Source organism: Dama dama, chromosome 4, assembly GCF_033118175.1.
Source record: "Dama dama isolate Ldn47 chromosome 4, ASM3311817v1, whole genome shotgun sequence".
Taxonomy (NCBI): Eukaryota; Metazoa; Chordata; class Mammalia; order Artiodactyla; family Cervidae; genus Dama; species Dama dama.
The window spans coordinates 27,692,912-27,698,386 of NC_083684.1; the positions used below are offsets into that span (position 1 = coordinate 27,692,912).

The 5,475-nt window shown below is 36.6% G+C and overlaps 1 non-coding gene across 1 annotated transcript; it reads right to left on the reverse strand.

The window, feature by feature from the left end:
* Nucleotides 1–539: 539 nt before the first annotated feature.
* Nucleotides 540–646, reverse strand: LOC133055383 (U6 spliceosomal RNA). The gene has a single exon (XR_009692659.1). It is a non-coding gene; the product is annotated as a U6 spliceosomal RNA (small nuclear RNA).
* Nucleotides 647–5,475: the final 4,829 nt, after the last annotated feature.

Below are 5,475 nucleotides of genomic sequence, written 5' to 3' on the forward strand. Positions count from 1 at the left end.
GGAATGCAAGGGATTTCTGTGTATTAATTTTATATCCTGCAACTTTACTATATTCATTGATTAGCTCTAGTAATTTTCTGGTAGAGTCTTTAGGGTTTTCTATGTAGAGGATCATGTCATCTGCAAACAGTGAGAGTTTCACTTCTTCTTTTCCTATCTGGATTCCTTTTACTTCTTTTTCTGCTCTGATTGCTGTGGCCAAAACTTCCAACACTATGTTGAATAGTAGTGGTGAGAATGGGCACCCTTGTCTTGTTCCTGATTTCAGTGGAAATGCTTTCAATTTTTCACCATTGAGGGTGATGCTTGCTGTGGGTTTGTCATATATAGCTTTTATTATGTTGAGGTATGTTCCTTCTATTCCTGCTTTCTGGAGAGTTTTAATCATAAATGAGTGTTGAATTTGTCAAAGGCTTTCTCTGCATCTATTGAGATAATCATATGGTTTTTATCTTTCAATTTGTTAATGTGGTGTATTACATTGATTGATTTGCGGATATTAAAGAATCCTTGCATTCCTGGGATAAAGCCCACTTGGTAAAAATATGGAACACTTCACGAATTTGCGTGTCATCCTTGCGCAGGGGCCATGCTAATCTTCTCTGTATCATTCCAATTTTAGTATATGTGCTGCCGAAGCGAGCACTGCATTCTCTTTTTACCTTTGCTTTAATTGTATCTCAAAGACTCTGATACATACTGTTGTCATAATCATTATTTTTAAAAGAAATTGTTTAATTTCAATTTATATTTCTCCTTTGGCTACAGAATTGTTTAATAACTGAAAATTTTCCAGATGAAAAAGACTTACTGCCATTTTATTTTATTTAAGCATATCACATTGTAGTATTGTTGGTTTGCATCATTTTTACTTAAAAAACCTTATTGATGTTTTCTTGGTGACCTTACATATGGTCAGTTTTCATGAATGTGCCATGTATTTGAAAAGAAAAAATAGTCTCTTTAGTAAGGGTGGAGGCTTCAATGTATATTCATAAGATCTACCCTGGAATTGTGTTGTTTATATTTTCTATGTGTTTATTTATTTAGCCCATTTGCCCTGTCTTGAACTAAGAATGGATTACAAGTCTCTTCTAAGTATATTTCCATGTGTTTCTCTTCTGTATTCTGTATGAAGGCTGCTGCTGTGTTATTTGATGCAGTTATTAGTAATTCTTGTATCTTCACTATGAGTTATGGCTTTTGGTTTTATGAAGTGTCCTTCTTTGTCTCATTGAGCCTTATTCCCTCCATGAATTTCATCTTGTCAAATATCAAGTTCACAGTCTCTGATTTCTTTATGTGCATTTGCCTGGTTATAGTTTTAACTACCCTTTTAATAATTGCACTTTGTTTTAGGAGTGTCTCTTACAGTATAGAATTGAATTTTTCCTTGAAGGACGATCTGAAAATCTTTTCTCATAAGTTAGTTAAGATCATTTACATTTATTATTATGACTTAAATACTTGATCTTAGCTCTTATTGTTTTGTGCTGTATTTACTATGTGTTGTTCATTCTCTGGTCTGTTTTCTTTCACCTTTTAGTGTTTAAAAATGTTGGTGATTAGAATGGTTTGTGGTTTTTGTTTTAGTAATTATCTTTTCACTAATATCTTTATATAATGCCCATGATTGCTCTATTTAGGCTTCTGCTATCTGATTTGTCTGCTTTAAGTGATATCTTTGACTCTCACCTTTAATCTTTGTGAAACCAAAATGAATTTATTCTACTTTCCCATTTCTTTTACCCTTTCCCTTCTTTATAAAATGGTGTTAAATCTACTTTATCAGAGCACATAATTTTTGCTGCATACTATTCTTCCATCTTATTCCCCTATAGTTAGATACAGGCAGTGCTTACCACCAGTGTTTTTAACAGTTTCATCATTTGTCGTTTAGTTGGACCAAAGTGGTCTTTCAGTAGATTCCTCAGGGAGGACCTATTAGTACAATACTCACGGAATTCTTGTCTAAAAATATTTTTTTTCTGTAAAGAAGCACATGAAAAGATGTTCAACATCACTAGTCATTAGGGAGATACAAATCAAAACCATAACGATGGGAGGGAGGTTCAAGAGGGAGGGGACATATGTATACCTATGGCTGATTCACGTTGATATATGACAGAAACCAACAGAATTCTGTAAAACAATTATCTTTCAATTAAAAAACAAATAAAAAAATAAGAACTATAATGAGATTCTACCCCATACTCATAAGAATGACTATGAAAAATTTAATATTTTGAGTCTTTGCAAGTGTTGCAAGGATGTGGAGAAATTGGAACCCTTGACTATTGCTAGAGGGCTTCCCAGGTGGCGCTAGTGGTAAAGAATCTGTCTGACATCACAGGAGACTTAAGAGATGCAGGTTCGATCCCTCAGTTGGGAAGATCCCCTGCAGGAGGGCATGGCAACCCATTCCAGTATTCTTGCCTGGAGAATCCCATGGACAAAGGAGCCTGGCAGGCTACAGTCCATAGGGTTGCAAAGAGTCAGACACAGCTAAAGTGACTTAGCATGCACACACACACACCACTGCTAGTGAGGATATAAGATGGCTCAGTTGCGGAAAGCAGTTTGTCAGCTCCTGAAGAGGTAACATAGAATTGTCACATGACCCAGCAATTGCTCATCTAGATTTATACCCCAAAGAGTTGATAACAGGTACTCAAACAAATGTTTGTACCAAGATGTTCATAGCAGCAATGTTCACATTAGCCAAAAGGTAGCAACAATCCCAATGTCCATCAATGGATAAATAGACAAATTGTGGTTATTAATACAATGGAATATTATTCAGCCACAGAAAGGAATGAAGTACTGATAATGTTACAATGTAGGTGAATCTCAAAAATATTATGCTACATGGAAGAAACCAGACACAAAAGGTCACATATTATATGACTCCATGTATATGAACTATCCAGAATAGGTGTGTGCATGCTCAGTCATGTCTGACTCTTTGTCACCCCATGGGCTGTAGCCTGTCAGGCTCTTAGGTCCATGGGATTGTCTAGGCAAGTATACTGGAGCGGGTTGAAGATCCTCCTCCAGGGGTCTTCCTGACCCAGGGATAGACCTGCATCTCCTACATCTCCTGCATTGAAGGAGGATTCTTTACCCCTGCACCACCTGGGAAGCCCCAGAATAGGGAAATTCATAGAAACAGAAAGCAGATTAGGGGTTGCCACGGGCTGCGGAGAGGGTAATAGGGTATAAATGCTTACTCTATGCAGGATTTTATAGTGATGATAGTGTTTTGAAACTAGAGGTAGGGGTTACACAACACTGTACTAAACGCCACTGAATTGTTCTTTTAAAATAGTTAATTTTATGTTATGTGAATTTTACCACAATAAAAATTGGCTTTCTTAGCAGAGTTGGATAAAAAAAATCCTTGGTTTTCACTTCGTCTGAGTTTTTTGATCAGTATTTTACTACTGTCTTGAGAGTTGCTCTTGCAAAATCTAATGCCAACCAGATTTTATTTTCTTTATAAGTGACATTTTTTTTTTGGCCTGGGGAACCAAAGGATATTTTTTCTTTAACCTTAATGTTTCCTTGTTTTATTAGGATATATTTCAGAGTTGACTGTTTTGAAGTAGCTTTCATACTTGGTGAAACTTTTCCTACATGGTGGACCCTTTCAATAGGTAGATCCAGGTATTCTTTAATTTCAGGAAAACTTATTTAAGTTTGCCTGTCTATATCGAAACTATCATTTTCTCACTGGTTCTACCTATTTATTTTCTTGGCTCCTTTTACTTCTATCCACTGTCATCCCTAGTCTATTTCTCAGTCATATTTATTTTCTCTTAGATACATTATAATTTAGTCATTTCAAGATTCATTTTGCTTTCCCTTCAATTTCTTTCCTAACATCAGTTCCCATTTTATAAGTTCCAGTTTGTATAGTTTGAGTTTTTAAACTCCCAATCTGTTTTTTTCCTATCTGCAGTTCCTTTCTAAATTGTATTTAATTCATGTTGAAATACTGAATTAACTAATTAATACTGAATTAATTAATTTTCTTTTGGCATCAGGGCTGCTTTTATTTCTTCTGGAGTTTTGCATCTACTGAGAAGTTTTTCTTAAACTTACAAAGTTGAAATATAAATTCAGAAAGTAAATAGCTGATAACCATGCTTCACTTTTTTCCCCCACCGTCTTAATCCACCATCATTAAGAATCTATCACATGGTAGGGTTTATCACTCCACTTACCATAAATCATGTCATCCTTTTTGCCATTTGATGAGTGAGCAACCCAGCTTGAGTCCCATCCTGATATTCTGCTTTCTAGGGCCACTCCTGGTAGCTACCCTTAGCCTAGGTTCTTCCAAAGCAGGGTCAGAAGCAAGGACTTGCAGGCAGGTACTTTATTTGGGTTCCCAGGTGGCTCAGTGGTAAAGAATCTGCTGCCAGTTCAGGAGATGTGGGTTCTATCCCTGGGTTGGAAATATCCCCTCAGAGGAAATGGCAGCCCACTCCCAGTATTCTTGCCTGGGAAATCCCATGAACAGAGGAGCCTGGCGGGGTCACAAGAATTCATGAGGTCACAAAGATACGACTTAATGACTAGCACACAACTTTATTTGGGAGATGGTCCCAGGAAGAGGAGGGAGGCCCTGGGAGGAGTAAAGTAGAAGGAAAACACCAGTGCAAAGTTGTATTTCCAAGTTGCTCACCTCTGTAAGTGGTGGGACTTATTCTTGCTGGAATCCTATAGAATGCACTTCAGGGTTTTCCATCTGAGAGATGAAAAGGGGGAGTAATCATCCACTGTCTGCTGACTCCTATTGCTCAAGAGCTTTCCTGGGGAGTTAACTTCCTTGGCTGTGAATAAAAGATGGAGAGGAGAATGTGAGGTAGGGCCCAAGAAGTATTTCATGCTTTTTCTAATGACTTCCAATGTTTCAGTAAAGAAGTCAGCTCTCAGTCTTAGTGTGGTCTTTGACTTTGAAGATTTTCTCTGTCTTGGGTTTTCAACAGTTTCTCTACCATGTGCCTCAAATAACTTTATCAAACTTGAGCATATAAGATTAATTCATTCTTCTAATTGAATTAATTATGCATAGTCTGGAAAATTCTTAGCTATTATCTCTGAGAATATAGAGTCTGATTCTTTTTTTTTTTCCTTTTTGGGACTTCCAATTATGTGTACAGGCCTACTTAGTAGTATTTTACTGTGCTTTGCAGATATTGTGTGTATGTGGCTTTTTTTTTCTAAAACAAATTGAGGGTATGTGGTAACCCTATATTGATCAAATCCTTTGACTTGATCATTTTCCCAAGGTGCCATTTTCCCAACAAGATTTTCTCATTTTGTGTCTGTGTCATATTTTGATAATTCTCATATTTCCAGCTTTTCCACTATTATTTTATTTGTTATAGTGACCTCTGATCAGTGATCTTTGGTGTTACTATGCTAAAAGATTATGGCTCACTGAAAGCGCAAATGAAGGTTAGCATT